This window comes from Macaca fascicularis, chromosome 11, assembly GCF_037993035.2.
Source record: "Macaca fascicularis isolate 582-1 chromosome 11, T2T-MFA8v1.1".
Lineage (NCBI taxonomy): Eukaryota > Metazoa > Chordata > Mammalia > Primates > Cercopithecidae > Macaca > Macaca fascicularis.
This window is the reverse complement of record NC_088385.1, coordinates 117,277,383-117,294,996: the sequence shown is the minus strand read 5'-3', so window position 1 is coordinate 117,294,996 and position 17,614 is coordinate 117,277,383. Positions and strand designations below refer to the sequence as shown.

The following is a 17,614-nucleotide window of genomic DNA, read 5'->3' as shown; positions in this document are numbered from 1 at the left end:
AAGAATTGGCCGGGCACAGTAGCTCAAGCTTATAATCCCAGCACTTTGGGAAGCCGAGGCGGGTGGATCACCAGGTCAAGAGTTCAAGACTAGCCTGGCCAGCATGGGGAAACCCCATCTCTACTAAAAATACAAAAAGTAGCCAGCCGGGCGTGGTGGCACATGCCTGTAATCCCAGCTACTTGGGAGGCTGAGGCAGGAGAATCGCTTGAACCCAGGAGGTGGAGGTTGCAGTGAACCAAGATCATGCCACTGCACTCCAGCCTGGGCGAAAGAGTGAGATCCTGTCTCAAAAAAAAAGAATTATCAGCTGGGCAAGGTGGCTCAAGTCTGTAATTCCAGCACTGTAGGAGGCCAAGGCAGGCAGATTACCTGAGGTCAGGTGTTCAAGACTAGCCTGGCCAACATAGTAAAACCCCTTCTCTACTAAAATATACAAAAATTAGCAGGGCATGGTGGCACATCCCTGTAATCCAGCTACTGGGGAGGCTGAGGCAGGAGAATCACTTGAATTTGGGAGGCAGAGGTTGCAGTGAGCCAAGATCATGCCATTGAACTCCAGCCTGGGCGACAGAGCAAGACTGCATTTCAAAAAAAAAAGAATTATCTATCTGCACTGTCTCACATGTGTCTCCTTCTCTTTACCAAAGTGCCACTGAAAATGTTCTTGTTGAGATCATCAATGACTTTCATGTTGCTAAATGCTATGGTTATTTCTCCATAAGATGCAAAAAATTAGCTGGACGTGGTGGCGGGCGCCTGTAGTCCCAGCTACTCAGGAGGCTGAGGCAGGAGAATGGTGTGAACCAGGGAGGCAGAGCTTACAGTGAGCCGAGATCATGCCACTACACTCCAGTCTGGGCAACAGAGCAAGACTCTGTCTCAAAAAAAAAAAAAGAAAAAAGTATAATAGCAAACACTTATATAGTGCTTCTGGAACAGGAATTAAAAGAAATTAAAGAATGTGTAAGCAAAAACTCAGTTGTATGTAAAAAAAACCAATTCCCCCTGAGGAAGAGAAAGAGCCGGAGTCCTTTAAAACTTAACTGCCTGTTTTTCTGTCTGTGGCTAGTGTGCCTTATCTCTCCCTTTCCCAGGCTATGTAAAGACTCTGTTTCTCTAGCTGTGTGGCTGCAAGGTCACTAGACAGATAAACTCAAGTCGTAAAACATGTTTTTCCTTGAAAAGTAAGAAATGGGCCGGGCGCGGTGGCTCAAGCCTGTAATCCCAGCACTTTGGGAGGCCGAGACGGGCGGATCACGAGGTCAGGAGATCGAGACCATCCTGGCTAACACGGTGAAATCCCGTCTCTACTGAAAATACGAAAAACTAGCCGGGCGAGGTGGCGGGCGCCTGTAGTCCCAGCTACTCGGGAGGCTGAGGCAGGAGAATGGCGTAAACCCGGGAGGCGGAGCTTGCAGTGAGCTGCGATCCAGTCACTGCACTGCAGCCTGGGCGACAGAGCGAGACTCCGTCTCAAAAAAAAAAAAAAAAAAAAAAAAGAAAAGTAAGAAATGATGTAATGCATGTCTCAACTGAATAACTGTCTTTGTTTCTCACTTCTGTAATATGCTTCCCCCTGCACAGATCTCCCCCCATCCCACAAAATGCTTAAAAGGTAACTTGACTCCTTGTTAGGGGCTCTTTGAATGTAACTTTGAATGTAAATCCAACTGGATCGATGCACCAAAATAATAAATAATAAGTATCCTCCTCAACCCCTCGGTCTCTTTGATTCCTAAATTATCCTGCTACACTGCAAGGGACCCAGAGATCTCCTCCAGCCCCTCTTTTAACTCTTAGCGGGTTTTTGAGCTGAATCTAGAAAATGAACTGACACCAGGCAGATTAACAAGAGAAAAGTGTACAAACTTTGTTTCACATGTACGGGGGAGTCTACACAAAAGAGTGAAGTCTGAAGAAGTGGTCAAATAAGATGCTTTTTACGTTTTAGACAAAGAGCAATACATTTGAGAAGAAATGACAGGACAAAGAAAATCTGGCTGGTGCAGTAAATTTTTCAGGGGAGGCACTAGGCGATAAATGGTGGGGAGTGCCAAACTGGTGGAAGTAAGGGTAACTTTGAGAAGTATGTTTACAGAGGTCCATTGTAGCCTTTAGTTTTGAGTCTCTGGAGATAAAGGCTATTTTCTTTTTTTTTTTTTTTTTTTTTTTGAGACGGAGTCACGCTCTGTCGCCCAGGCTGGAGTGCAGTGGCCGGATCTCAGCTCACTGCAAGCTCCGCCTCCCGGGTTCACGCCATTCTCCTGCCTCAGCCTCCCAAGTAGCTGGGACTACAGGCGCCCGCCACTTCGCCCGGCTAGTTTTTTGTATTTTTTAGTAGAGACGGGGTTTCACCGTGTTAGCCAGGATGGTCTCGATCTCCTGTCGTCGTGATCCGCCCGTCTCGGCCTCCCAAAGTGCTGGGATTACAGGCTTGAGCCACCGCGCCCGGCCTAAAGGCTATTTTCTTGCTCTTATATGGAGAGGGTACCTTTTCCAGATAAATCCTCATCACTTGTTACATGCAGGAAAACAGTGGTCAGCTTATTGTTTCTGAAACTTTACTTTCTCTATTTTTTTTTTTTTTTTTTTTTTTTTTTGTGATGGGGTCTCACTCTGTCACCCTAACTGGAGTGCAGTGACACAATCTAGGCTCGCTCCAACCTCCGCCTTCCAGGTTCAAGTGATTCCCATGCCCCTGTCTCCTGAGTAGCATGCACCACCACGTCCAGCTAATTTTTGTATTTTTAGTAGAGACAGGGTTTCACCATGTTGGCCAGGATGGTCTTGAACTCCTGGGCTCCAGTGATCAGCCTGCCTCGGCTTCCCAAAGTGCTTGAATTACAGGCATGAGCCACCGTGCCCAGCCTCTCTAATGCTTTTTTTTTTTTTTTTTTTTTTGAGACGGAGTCTCGCTCTGTCGCCCAGGCTGGACTGCAGTGGCGCGATCTCGGCTCGCTGCAAGCTCCGCCTCCCAGGTTCACGCCATTCTCCTGCCTCAGCCTCCGAGTAGCTGGGACTACAGGCGCGCACAACCACGCCCGGCTAATTTTTTTGTATTTTTAGTAGAGACGGGATTTCACCGTGTTAGGCAGGATGGTCTAGATCTCCTGACCTCGTGATCCGCCCGCCTCGGCCTCCCAAAGTGCTGGGATTACAGGCGTGAGCCACCGCGCCCGGCCTCTCTAACGCTTTTTAACTCAATAATTGATATATCGATTTGGCATATTTGGAGTTTTGGGATTTGTTTTTGTTTTTGTTTTTGAGACAGGGTCTCTCTTTGTCACCCAGGCTGGAGTGCAGTGGTGGGATCATGGCTCACTGCAGCCTCCACTTCCTGGGCTCAAGTGATTCCCCTGCCTCAGCCTCCCTGGTAGCTGGGACTATAGATGAGCACTGCCATGTCTGACTAATTTTTGTGTTTTTTTGTACAGACCTGGTCTTGCCATATTGCCTAGGCAGGTCTTGAACTCCTGACCTCAAGTGATCTGCCTGCCTCGGCCTCCCAAAGTACTGGGATTACAACCACCATGCCCAGTCCAATCTGGCTTATTTTGGGATGGCATGTCCTTTGCTCCTTTAGTGCTCACAGTGTGCCAGGTGTTGTTCTAAGTGTCTTAGATATGGTGGAACACCTTGCTGGTTCAACCACCAGAGCAGCTCATTTTTAAAATATTTTCTGTCTTTCATAACAAAATTATAGTCAGCAATAATCTGAAATGAAGTGACTAATAATCATGGCCAGAAAAGAAACAGTGAAAGTTTTACTTTATTGAATTTCATGGCCGGGCATGGTGGCTCACACCTGTAATCCCAGGACTTTGGGAGGCCGAAGCAGGTGGATCACCTGAGGTCCAGAGTTCAATACCAGCCTGGCCAACATAGTGAAACCCTGTCTCTACTAAAAATATAAAAATTAGTCTGTAATACCAGCACTTTGGGAGGTCGAGGTGGGTGGATCACCTGAGGCCGGGAGTTCAAGACCAGCCTGACCAACATGGAGAAACCCCGTCTCTACTAAAAATACAAAATTAGCTGGGCGTGGTGGTGCACGCGTGTAGTCCCAGCTACTTAGGAGGCTGAGGCAGGAGAATCACCTGAACCTAGAAAGTGGAGGTTACAGTGAGTGGAGATCATGCCATTGCACTCCAGACTAAGCAACGAGAGCAAAGCTCCTTCTCAAAAAAAAAAAAAAAAAAAATTAGCCGGGCATGGTGGTGTGCATCTGTAATCCCAGCTACTCAGGAGGCTGAGGTGGGAGAATCGCTTGAGCCCAGGAGGTGGAGGCTGCATTGAGCTGAGATCATGCCACTACACTCCAGCTAGGATGACAGAGTGAGAGTCTGTCTCAAAAGAAAAAAAAAAACTCAAATTAATATTATGGTACAAAAAGGTAACGAATTAATGCTTTTAAATTACATTTATATATTTGTGTATATATGTGTGTATATACACATATTAATATATTTATGGCTGGGCACAGTGGCTCATGCCTGTAATCTCAGCACTTTGGGAGGCTGAGGGGGGTGGATCACGAGGTCAGGAGTTGGAGACCAGCCTGACCAACATGGTGAAGCTCCATCTCTACTAAAAATAGAAAAATTACCCGGGAATGGTGGCACCTGCCTGTAATCCCAGCCACTCAGGAGGCTGAGGCAGGAGAATTGCGCCCCTGCACTCCAGCCTGGGTGACAGAGTGAGACTCCATCTCAAATATGTATCTATATATAGATATAGATATAGATATAGAGGTAGATATAGCTATGATATAGCTATAGAGAGAGAGAGAGCTATATAGATCTATATCTATATAGATCTATATAGATATATTTTTGTATTTGTAGTAGAGACGGGGTTTCACTGTGTTGGCCAGGATGGTCTCGATCAGCTGACCTCGTGATCCGCCCGCCTTGGCCTCCCAAGTGCTAGGATTACAGGCGTGAGCCACCACACCCAGCCCAATTTTTTTTTTTTTTCCAGATGGGGTCTCCCTGTGTTGCTTAGACTGGGTCGAACTTCTGGACTCAGGGATCCTCCTGCCTCAGCCTCCTGAGCCACCATACATGGCCTATTTTATTATTTTTATTATATTATATATTATATATATTATTATAGTTTATATTATATATTTTTTTCATAAATCAAAGTACTATTTTATTAAATGAGTTATTTTATACAACATGAGCATCAATATAATTACAGTTGTAAAAAAATTTTTTATAACAAGGATGGACTGATTTTCAGATTTCCAAATCAGAGTCAACTGTACATTTACACAGAATTGTCTTTGCATGAAGCCCAAAAGGGAACAGCATAAAAATGAGTGTTTCTGTAGCCCCTTTATTTTTGCTGATCAACAATTTGTTAGAAAAGCAGCTGCAGGTATGTTACCTAAGGTCTGAGACAGTAGAAGAGTCAAAGGTGTCATGAATTCACCTGTAAACAACCTTATGCCTGAACATCAGCTAATTCTGGAGTAAGTGGAGTCTTAGGATGCTTGCTCTCAAAGTGCTGCTTGAAGGTCTTAGGGTCTGGCATTTGTGTCCTACAGACACTGCAGGTATATATTAAGGCAGCTTTGGCAGCAGCCTTTTGGTCATGTCCTTGTTTCTTCTTTTGTCCAGCTTGCTTTTTGGCATTTTTCTGCTGAAACTGAAATTTTCTGCTGTCCACGAGCCATATCCGGGCCGGGACAGTCTTGCGTCAGAGAGATTGCACAGTGCGAGAGGGCCAGGAGAGGACGCCGGAGGGAGAGGCTATATTATATATATTATATATTTTATTGTCTGCCTGGGAATATGGCAATATCAATATAATATATATTACATAGTATTATATAATATATATTATTTATTATATAATATTATAATTTTTTATTTTATTTTATTTTGAGACAGAGTCTTGTTCTGTTGCCCAGGCTGGAGTGCAGTGGCGCAATCTTGGCTCACTGCAACTTCCACCTGCTGGGTTTGGGCAATTCTCCTGCCTCAGCCTTCCAAGTAGCTGGGATTAACAGGCGTCTGCCACCACAGCCAGCTAATTTTTGTATCTTTAGTAGAGACAGGGTTTCACCATGTTCACCAGGCTCGTCTTGAACTCCCGACGTCAGGTGAACCACCTGTCTCAGCTTCCCAAAGTGCTGGGATTACAGGTGTGAGCCACCGTGCCTGGCCTGTTTTGTTTTGTTTTGTTTTGTTTTGAGATGGAGTCTTCCTCTGTTGCCCAGGCTGGAGTGCAGTGGTGCAAACCTACCCCTCTCTGACCTATGCCCTGGGGTGGATCACTTCTACCATGCTGCCCTTAATAAGCTTCCCACCATGGATTAATTTAATCTTTATAACAATCCCATTAAATAGGTGCTATTATATCTCCCCCATTTCACAGAAGGGGTGACTAAGGTTCCGGAAAATTAAGTGAGTTTTAAATTAACATAATAAATGGCAAAAATGAGATTTAAACCCAGGCAGTCTAGTGCCTATTTCTATGCTTTTAATGGCTCCCCACTGCCATTTATGAAGGACAATGTAAAGAATACCTGTATCGGCCAGGTGCGGTGGCTTATGCCTGTAATCCCAGAATTTTGGGAGGCTGAGGCAGGCGGATCACGAGATTAGATCGAGACCGTCCTGGCTAACACGGTGAAACCGCATACTAAAAATACAAAAAATCACCTGGGCGTGGTGGCCCTCACCTGTAGTCTCAGCTACTTGGAAGGCTGAGGCAGGAGAATCACTTGAACCTGGGAGGTGGAGGTTGCAGTGAGCCAAGATGGTACCGCTGCACTCCAGCCTGGGTGACAGTGTGAGACTCCATCTCCAAACACACACACAAAAAGAATACCTGTATCTTTACCATTTAACTTTTTTAGCTGTTACATTTTGCCACAGTTGAAGCTCCCATAGATCCTTTTCCCATCTCATTCCCTACTCTCCTTTCCTAGATGTAAGCTTCAATTTTATTTTGGTGGGCATCTTCTCTGTGAACTTTTACTTTTCCTAAATATGTATGTATCCAAAAACAATGTATAATATCCTGTATATTTTCCAACTTTATTTAAATGATATCATAGAGTGATACAATTCTACAACTTACTTTATTCAATAAACTTTTTACATTTATCCATGTTAACATTAATACATGTGTTAGAGTTCATTTATTTTATTTATTTATTTTTGAGACAGAGTCTCGCTCTGTCGCCCAGGCTGGAGTGCAGTGGCCAGATCTCAGCTCACTGCAAGCTCTGCCTCCTGGGTTTACGCCATTCTCCTGCCTCAGCCTCCCAAGTAGCCGGGACTACAGGCGCCCGCCACCGCGCCCGGCTAGTTTTTTGCATTTTTAGTAGAGACAGGGTTTCACCATGTTAGCCAGGATGGTCTCGATCTCCTGACCTCGTGATCCGCCCGTCTCGGCCTCCCAAAGTGCAGGGATTACAGGCTTGAGCCACCGCACCAGGCCTCATTTATGTTTTAAATGCTGCATAGCATTTCCTTGCATAAATGTAGCAGAATGTATCCATTCTTCTGTTAATGTATAAACAATATGTTTCAAGGCTTTGGTCTTCTATACATAGAGAGTTCTCCTTATTTTCATTTTGGCCAACCTTTAAAAATTGGAACACTTGGCCAAGCACAGTGGCTCATGCCTGTAATCCCAGCACTTTGGGAGGTGGAGGCAGGTGGATCACCTGAGGTCAGGAGTTTGAGACTAGCCTGGCCAACATGGTGAAACCCTGTCTCTACCAAAAATACAAAAATTAGCCTGATGTGATGGCGCATGCCTATAGTACCAGCCACTCAGGAGGCTGAGGCAGAAGAATCGCTTGAACCTGGGAGGCAGAGGCTGCAATGAGCCAAGATCGTGCCACTGCACTCCAGCCTGGGTGACAGAGTGAAACTGTTTCAAAAAAAAAAAAAAAACTGGATTACTTCAAATTTTAAAATCCAGATTTATGACTATGAATTCTTTTAAAAAGTCAAATGATACAGAAAATTCCCAGCTTCCTGGGACTAATATGTTGAAATTAAGTTACAGCTGCCCATGTAGATAGGGCACATTCCAGTTGGTTACAACTTCCCTGCTCCTCCCAGTGTGCTGAATGGTGATATCAATTGCCATTTGTCAAGATGACAATGTTATATATTGGTTTTGGATATATACATATTTAGAAAAAGTATTTAAGGCTGGGCACGGTTGCTCACGGCTGTAATCCCAGCACTTTGGGAGGCTGAGGTGGGTGGATCTCCTGACATCGGGAGTTCAAGACCAGCCTGGCCAACAGGGCGAAACCTCATCTCTACTAAAAATACAAAAATTAGCTGGGCATGGTGGCACCTTCCTGTTATCCCAGCTACTTAGGAGGCTGAGGCAGAGAATCGCTTGAACCCAGGAGGCAGCGTTTGCAGTGAGCCAAGATCACACTATTGCACTCCAACCTAGGCAAGAAGAGTGAAACTCCATCTCAGAAAAAAAGAAAAAAAGAAAGAAAAGAAAAAGTATTTAAAAGTTTACAGAAGGCCAGGCATGGTGGCTTATGCCTGTAATCCTAGCACTTTGGAAGGCCGAGGCTGGAGGATCACCTGAGGTCAGGAGTTCAAGACCAGAGTAGCAAACATAGTGAAATCTCGTCTCTACTAAAAATACAAAAATGAGCCAGGCATGGTGGTGCATGCCTTTAATCCCAGATACTCAGGAGGCTGAGGCAGGAGAATCACTTGAACCTGGGAGGCGGAGGTTGTGGTGAGCAGAGATCCCACCACTGCACTCCAACCTGGGTGACAGTGAGATTCTGTCTCAAGAAAAAAAAAAGTTCGGCTGGTTGTGGTGACTCAAGCCTGTAATCCCAGCACTTTGAGAGGCTGAGGTGGACGGATCACCTGAGGTCAGGAGTTGGAGACCAGCCTGACCAACATGGAGAAACCCTGTCTCTACTAAAAATACAAAATTAGGGCCGGGCGCGGTGGCTCAAGCCTGTAATCCCAGCACTTTGGGAGGCCGAGAGGGGCGGATCACGAGGTCAGGAGATCGAGACCATCCTGGCTAACACAGTGAAACCCCGTCTCTACTAAAAATACAAAAACTTAGCCGGGCGAGGTGGCAGGCGCCTGTAGTCCCAGCTACTCGGGAGGCTGAGGCAGGAGAATGGCGTGAACCCGGGAGGCGGAGCTTGCAGTGAGCTGAGATCCGGCCACTGCACTCCAGCCTGGGTGACAGAGCGAGACTCCGTCTCAAAAAAAAAAAAAAAAAAAATACAAAATTAGGCCGGGTGCGGTGGCTCATGCCTGTAATCCCAGCACTTTGGGAGGCCGAGGTGGGCGGATCATGAGGTCAGGAGATTGAGACCATCCTGGCTAACACGGTGAAACCCCATTTCTACTAAAAATACAAAAAATTAGCTGGGTGTGGTGGCAGGCGCCTGTAGTCCCAGCTACTTGGGAGGCTGAGGCAGGAGAATGGCGTGAACCCAGGAGGCGGAGCTTGCAGTGAGCCGAGATCATGCCACTGCCCTCCAGTCTGGGCGACAGAGCGAGACTCCTCTCAAAAAATAAATAAATAAAATAAATAAAAATACAAAATTAGCTGGGCGTGGTTGTCAGGCCTCTGAGCCCAAGCCTGCAGATATACATCCAGATGGCCTGAAATAACTAAGAATCACAAAAGAAGTGAAAATGGCCAGTTCCTGCCTTAACTGATAATATGACCTTGTGAAATTCCTTCTCCTGGCGCAAAAGCTCCCCCACTGAGCACCTTGTGAGCCATGGCCCTGCCTGCCAGAGAACCCCCTTTGATTGTAATTTTCTACTACCTACCCAAATCTTATAAAATCGCTCCACCCCTATCTCCCTTCACTGACTCTCTTTTCAGACTCAGCCTGCCTGCACCCAGGTGAAATAAACAACCTTGTTGCTCACACAAAGCCTGTTTGGTGGTCTCTCCACATGGACACGCATGACATTTGGTGCCAAAACCCGGGACAGGAGGACTCCTTCGGGAGACCAGTCCGCTGTCGTCACCCTCACTCCATGAGGACCTCGGGTCCTCAGACCAACCAGCCCAAGGAATATCTCATGAATTTCAAATCGGATGAGCAGTCTTTTCACTCTCTTCTCCAGCCTCTCTTGCTACCCTTCAATCTCCCTCTCTCGCTACCCTTCAATCTCCCTGTCCTTCCAATTCCAGTTCTTTTTCCTCTCTAGTAGAGACAAAGGAGACACATTTTATCCATGGACCCAAAACTCCGGTGCCGGTCACAGACTTGGGAAGGCAGCCTTCCTTGCTGTTTAATCACTGCAGAGACACCTGCCTGATTATTCACCCACAGTCCATTGGTGTCTGATCACTGCGGGGACACCTGCCTTGGTCATTCACCCACATTCCCTTGGTGGCAAGTCAATTGTGGGGACACCTGCTTTGGCTGCTCACCCACATTGCAGCCCAGGGCTGCTCACCATCCCCCTTCTCCATGTCTCTACCTTTCTCTTTAAATTTACCTCCTTCACTACGGGCAACCTTCTGCCCTCCATTCCCCCATCTTCTCCCTTTGAGAGGCTGATGTGGGCGGATCACCTGAGGTCGGGAGTTGGAGACCAGCCTGACCAACAGGAAGAAACCCTGTCTCTACTAAAAATACAAAATTAGCTGGGCATGGTTGTCAGGCCTCTGAGCCCAAGCCTGCAGGTATACATCCAGATGGCCTGAAGTAACTGAAGAATAACAAAAGAAGTGAAAGTGGCTGGTTCCTGCCTTAACTGATGACATTACCTTGTGAAATTCCTTCTCCTGTCTCAGAAGCCTTAGAGCCTGTGCTCTTAAAAACTTAAAACCTCAGGCTGGGCGCGGTGGCTCAAGCCTGTAATCCCAGCACTTTGGGAGGCCGAGACGGGCGGATCACGAGGTCAGGAGATCGAGACCATCCTGGCTAACACGGTGAAACCCCGTCTCTACTAAAAATACAAAAAACTAGCCGGGCGAGGTGGCGGGCGCCTGTAGTCCCAGCTACTCAGGAGGCTGAGGCAGGAGAATGGCGTAAACCTGGGAGGTGGAGCTTGCAGTGAGCTGAGATCCGGCCACTGCACTCCAACCTGGGCGACAGAGCGAGACTCCGTCTCAAAAAAAAAAAAAAAAAAAAAAAAACTTAAAACCTCTTCAGCTCTCACCTGACCTAAATACGAAAGCATCTTATTTTCTTCTGCGACACCACTTGGCCCCAACACAAACTCTACAATGGTTCTAAATAGGCAGAAAATGGCACTTTTGATTCTCCATTTTACAAGACCTGGATGATTTTTGTCGAAAAATGGACAAATGGTCTAAGGTGGCTGATGTCCAGGCATTCTTTTACATATTGGTCCCTCCCTAGTCTCTGTTCCCAATGTGACTCATCCCAAATCCTCCTTCTTTCCCTCCTGCCTGTCCCTTCAGTCCCAACCCCAAGCATCACTGAGTCTTTTGAATCTTCCTTTTCTACAGACCCATCTGACCTCTTCTCCCCAGGTTGCTCCTCACCAGGCTGAGACAGGTCCCAATTCTTCCTCAGCCTCCGCTTCCCCACCTTATAATCCTTTTATCACCTCCCCTCCTCATACCCGGTCTGGCTTACAGTTTTGTTCCATGACTAGCCCTCCCCCACCTGCCCAACAATTTCCTCTTAAAAAGGTGGCTGGAGCTAAAGGCATAGTCAAGGTTAATGCTTCTTTTTCTTTATCCGACTTCTCCCAAATCAGTTAGCATTTAGGCTCTTTTTCGTCAAATGGGTTTTGTCAAAAAACCCAGCCCAGTCCATGGCCTGTTTGGCAACAACCCTTAGATACTTTACCAACCTAGACGCAGAAGGGCCAGAAGGCTGTCTTATTCTCAATATACATTTTATTACCCAACCCACTCCCGACCTTAAAAAAAAAGCTCCAGAAATTAGATTCTGGCCCTCAAACCCCACAACAGGACTTAATTAACCTTGCCTTCATGATGTACAATAATAGAGTAGAGGCAGCCAAGTAGCAACGTATTTCTAAGTTGCAATTCCTTGCCTCCACTGTGAGACAAACCCCAGCCACATCTCCAGCACACAAGAACTTCCAAACACCTGAACCACAGCAGCCAGGCATTCCTCCAGGACCACCTGTCACACACGTCCATGTGAAGATACCACCAAACAGGCTTTGTGTGAGCAACAAGGCTGTTTATTTCACCTGGATGCAGGCAGGCTGAGTCCAAAAAGAGAGTCAGCAAAGGGTGGTGGGATTATCATTAGTTCTTATAGGTTTGGGATAGGCGTACAAAGTACATTCTTAAGGGCAGGGGAGAATATTACAAAGTACCTTCTTAAGGGCAGAGTAGACTATATCGTATCAGTTAGGGTGGGCAGGAACAAATCGCAGTGGTGGATTGTCATCAGTTAAGGCTATTTTCACTTCTTTGTGGATCTTCAGTTGCTTCAGGCCCTCTGGATATATACATGCAGGTCACAGGGGATATGATGGCTTAGCTTGGGCTCAGAGACCTGACCCTGCCTACCCCAGGATCTTGCTTCAAGTGCTAGAAATCTGGCCACTGGGCCAAGGATTGGCTGCAGCTTTGGATTCCTCCTAAGCCATGTCCCATCTATGCGGGACCCCACTGGAAATCGGACTGTCCGACCTGGCAGCCATTCCCAGAGCCCCTGGAACTCTGGCCTAAGACTCTCTAACTGACTCCTTCCCAGATCTTCTCTGCTTAGCGGCTGAAGACTGATGCTGCCCAATCGGCTCAGAAGCCTACAGGACCATCACAGATGCTTTGGGTAAGTCTTACAGTAGAGGGTAAGTCCATCCCCTTCTTAATCAATATGGAGGCTACCCACTCCACATTACCTTCTTTTCAAGGGCGTGTTTTCCTTGCCTCCATAACTGTTGTGGGTATTGATGGCCAGGCTTCTAAACCTCTTAAAATTCCCCAACTCTGTTGCCAACTTGGACAACATTCTTTTATGCACTCCTTTTTACTTATCCCCACCTGCCCAGCTCCCTTATTAGGTTGAGACATTTTAACTAAATTATCTGCTTCCCTGACTATTCCTAGGCTACAGCCACACCTCATTACTGCCCTTTCCCCAGTTCAAAACCTCCTTCGCATCCTCCCCTTGTATCTCCCCACCTTAATCCACAAGTATATGACACCTCTACTCCCTCCTTGGAGACCGATCATGCACCCCTTACCTTCCCATTAAAACCTAATCACCCTTAGCCCGCTATGCTTTAAAAGGATAAAAGCCTGTTATCACTTGCCTGTTACAGCATGGCCTTTTAAAGCCTGTAAACTCTCCTTACAATTCCTCCATTTTAACTGCCCAAAAACCAGACAAGCCTTACAGGTTAGTTCAGGATCTGTGGCTTATCAACCAAATTGTCTTGCCTATCCAACCCATGATACCAAAGCCATAGACTCTCCTATCCTCAATACCTCCCTCCACAACCCCTCCATAACCCATTATTCTGTTCTGGATCTCAAACATGCTTTCTTTACTATTCCTTTGTACCCTTCATCACAGCCTCTCTTTGCTTTCACTTGGACTGATCCTGACACCTATTAGGCTCAGCAAATTACCTGGGCTGTACTGCCACAAGGCTTCACAGACAGCTCCCATTACTTCAGTCAAACCCAAATTTCTTCCTCATCCATAACCTATCTTGGCATAATTCTTTGTGAAAACACATGTGCTCTCCCTGCTGACTGTGTCTGGCTAATCTCCCAAACCCCAACCCCTTCTACAAAACAACTCCTTTCCTTCCTATGCATGGTTAGGTACTTCACCTTTGGATACCTAGTATTACCATCCTGACTAAACCATTATATAAACTCACAAAAGCAAACCTAGCTGACCCCATAGATCCTAAATCCTTTTACCACTCCTCTTTCTGTTCCTTAAAAACAGCCCTAGAAGCTGCTGCCACACTAGCTCTCCCTAACTCATCCCAACCCTTTTCATTACACATAGCCAAAGTACAGGGCTGTGCGGTCAAAATTCTTTCACAAGAGCTGGGGCTGTGCCCTGTAGCCTTTCTGTCCAAACAACTTGACCTTATTGTTTTAGGCTAGCCCCCACATTATTCCAGATACCACGCCTGATCTCCATGACTGTATCTCTCTGATCCACCAGACATTCACTCCATTTCCCCATATTTCCTTCTTTCCTGTTCCTCACCCTGATCACACTTGGTTTATTGATGGCAGTTTCACCAGGCCTAATCACCACTCACCAGCAAAGGCAGGCTATGCTATAGTATCTTCCACATCTATCATTGAGACTACCACTCTGTCCCACTGCACTACCGCTCAACAAGCCGAACTCATTGCCTTAACTCATGCCCTCACTCTTGCAAAGGGACTACACGTCAATATTTATACTGACTCCAAATATGCCTTCCATATCCTGCACCACCATGCTGTTATATGGGCTGAAAGAGGTTTCCTCACTACTTGAGGGTCCTCCATTATTAATGCCTCTTTAATAAAAACCCTTCTCAAGGCTGCTTTACTTCCAAAGGAAGCTGAAGTCATTCACTGCAAGGGCCATCAAAAGGCATCAGATCCCATTGCTCAGGGCAATGCTTATGCTGATAAGGTAGTTAAAGACGCAGCTTAGCTTTCTAACTTCTGTCCCTCACGGCCAGTTTTTCTCCTTCTCATCTGGTCACTCCCACCTACTCCCCCACCAAAACTTCCACTTATCAATCTCTTCCCACACAAGGCAAATGGTTCTTGGACCAAGGAAAATATCTCCTTCCAGCCTCACAGGCCCATTGTATTCTGTCATCATTTCATAACCTCTTCCATGTAGGTTACACGCTGTTAGTCCGCCTCTTAGAACCTCTCATTTCCCTTCCATCATGGAAATCTATCCTCAAGGAAATCACTTCTCAGTGTTCCATCTGCTATTCTACCACTCCTCAGGGATTGTTCAGGACCCCTCCTTTCCCTACACATCAAGCTCAGGGATTTGCCCCTGCCCAGGACTGGCAAATTGACTTTACTCACATGTCCCAAGTCAGGAAACTAAAATACCTCTTGGTCTGGGTAGACATTTTCACTGGATGGGTAGAGGCCTTTCCCACAGGGTCTGAGAAGGCCACCGCGGTCATTTCTTCCCTTTTGTCAGACATAATTCCTTGGTTTGGCCTTCCCACCTCTATACAGTCTGATAACGGATGGGTCTTTACTAGTCAAATCACCCAAGCAGTTTCTCAGGCTCTTTGTATTCAGTGAAAACTTCATACGCCTTACTGTCCTCAATCTTCAGGAAAGATAGAATGGACTAATGGTCTTTTAAAAACACAGCTTGGCTGGGCGTGGTGGCTCAAGTCTGTAATCCCAGCACTTTGGGAGGCCGAGACGGGCGGATCACGAGGTCAGGAGATCGAGACCATCCTGGCTAACACAGTGAAACCCCGTCTCTACTAAAAAATACAAAAAAACTAGCCGGGTGAGGTGGCGGGCACCTGTAGTCCCAGCTACTCAGGAGGCTGAGGCAGGAGAATGGTGTAAACCCAGGAGGCGGAGCTTGCAGTGAGCCGAGATTGTGCCACTGCACTCCAGCCTGGGCGACAGAGCGAGACTCCGTCTCAAAAAAAAAAATAAAAAAATAAAAACACACCTCACCAAGCTCAGCCTCCAATTTAAAAAGGAGGACTCTGTCAAGGATAGAGCCCAAAAACTCACCAACCAAGCAAGTAATTATGCTGAACCCCCTTGGGCACTCTCTAATTGGATGTCCCGGGTCCTCCCAATTCTTAGTCATTTAATACCTGTTTTTCTCCTTCTCTTAATTCAGACCTTGTGTCTTCCATTTAGTTTCTCAATTCATACAAAATTGAATGGCATCCAGGCCATCACCAATCATTCTATACGACAGATGCTCCTTTTAAGAAGCCCACACTATCGCCCCTTACCACAAAATCTTCCTTCAGCTTAATCTCTCCAACTCTAGGTTCCCACACCACCCCAATCCTGCTTGAAGCAGCCCTGAGAAAAATCACCCATCATCTCTCCATACCATCCCCAAAAATTTTCACTGCCCCAATACTTTATGACTATTTCATTTTATTTTTCTTATTAACATAAGAAGACAGGAATGTCAGGCCTCTGAGCCCAAGCCTGCAGGTATACATCCAGATGGCCTGAAGTAACTGAAGAAACACAAAAGAAGTGAAAATGGCTGTTCCTTCCTTTACTGATGACATGACCTTGTGAGATTCCTTCTCCTGGCTCAGAAGCTCCCCCACTGAGCACCTTGTGACCCCTGCCCCTGCCCGCCAGGGAACAACCCCCTTTAACTGTAATTTTTCACTACCTACCCAAGTCTTATAAAACGGCCCCACCCCTATCTCCCTTTGCTGACTCTGTTTTTGAACTCAGCCTGAGAGAAGACAGACAGACCTTCTCATATAGGTGTTTTTTTTTTTTTTTTGAGACGGAGTTTCACTCTTGTTGCCCAGGCTGGAGTGCAATGGCACGATCTTGACTCACCGCAACCTCCGCCTCCCAGGTTCAAGCAATTCTCCTGCCTCAGCCTCCCTAGTAGCTGGGATTATAGGCATGTGCTACTATGCCCAGCTAATTTTGTATTTTTAGTAGAGAAGGGGTTTCTCCATGTTGGTCAGGCTGGTCTTGAACTCCCGACCTCAGGTGATCCACCTGCCTTGGCATCCCAAAGTGCTGGGATTACAGGCATGAGCCACTGCGCCCAGCCTCTCATATGGTTTTATATTGTTTTAAACTCAGAAAAGGAAAGAAAAGCAAAACAAAAAGCAGGTAACCCGGCACCTAGGAACCAGACCAAAAACCAAGGAACCAGACCCAAAACCAGGCCTGGGCCTGCCTTACCTAAGCCTGGTAGTTAAAATTCGACCCCTGACCTAGCAACTAATGTTATCTATAGATTATAGAAAGACATTGTGAAACTTCCCGGTCTGTTCTGTTTCACTCTGACCACCAGTGCATGCAGCCCCTGTCACGTACCCGCTGCTTGCTCAATCGATCATGAGCCTCTCACATGGACCCCCTTAGAGTTGTGAGTCCTTAAAAGGGACAGGAATTGCTCACTTAGGGAGCTCAGCTCTTGACACAGGAGCCTTGCCAATGCTCCTGGCCGAATAAACTCCTTCCTTCTTTAATTTGGTGTCTGAGGAGTTTTGTCTGCGGCTCATCCTCCTACATGCCCACCTGTACCCAGGTGAAATAAACAGCCTTGTTGCTCACACAAAGCCTGTTTGGTGGTTTCTTCACACGGACGTGCGTGACAGTGGTGGCAGGTGCCTGTAATCCCAGCTTCTCAGGAAGCTGAGGCAGGGAGAATCACTTGAACCCGGGAGGCAGAGGTTGCAGTGAGCTGAGATTTTGAACTCCAACCTGGGCGACAAAAGCAAAACTCCATCTCAAAAAAAAAAGAAAAGTTCACAGTGATCATGCCTACCAAAATCACATCAAAGGTCTCATACATCCAGAAAACTAGAGTAGGGGATGAGATGGGAAAAGGATCACAGGAGCTTCAACTGTGACAAAATGTAAGAGCTGAAAAAGTTGACTGGTGAAGATATACCGTGATTTTTTCAGAGCATTTTTTTTTTTGCATCTGTTACTC

General features: G+C 46.4%; 1 long non-coding RNA gene and 1 pseudogene across 1 annotated transcript; one reads left to right on the top strand and one right to left on the bottom strand.

Annotated features, from left to right (window-relative positions):
• Positions 1-5,327: 5,327 nt before the first annotated feature.
• Positions 5,328-5,683, bottom strand: LOC102138246 (zinc finger protein 706 pseudogene; annotated as a pseudogene).
• A 6,957-nt stretch (positions 5,684-12,640) lies between these two features.
• Positions 12,641-17,147, top strand: LOC141408109 (uncharacterized). Its single transcript, XR_012420637.1, has 2 exons — positions 12,641-12,778; positions 16,100-17,147. It is a non-coding gene; the product is annotated as an uncharacterized lncRNA (long non-coding RNA).
• The last annotated feature ends 467 nt before the right edge of the window (positions 17,148-17,614 follow it).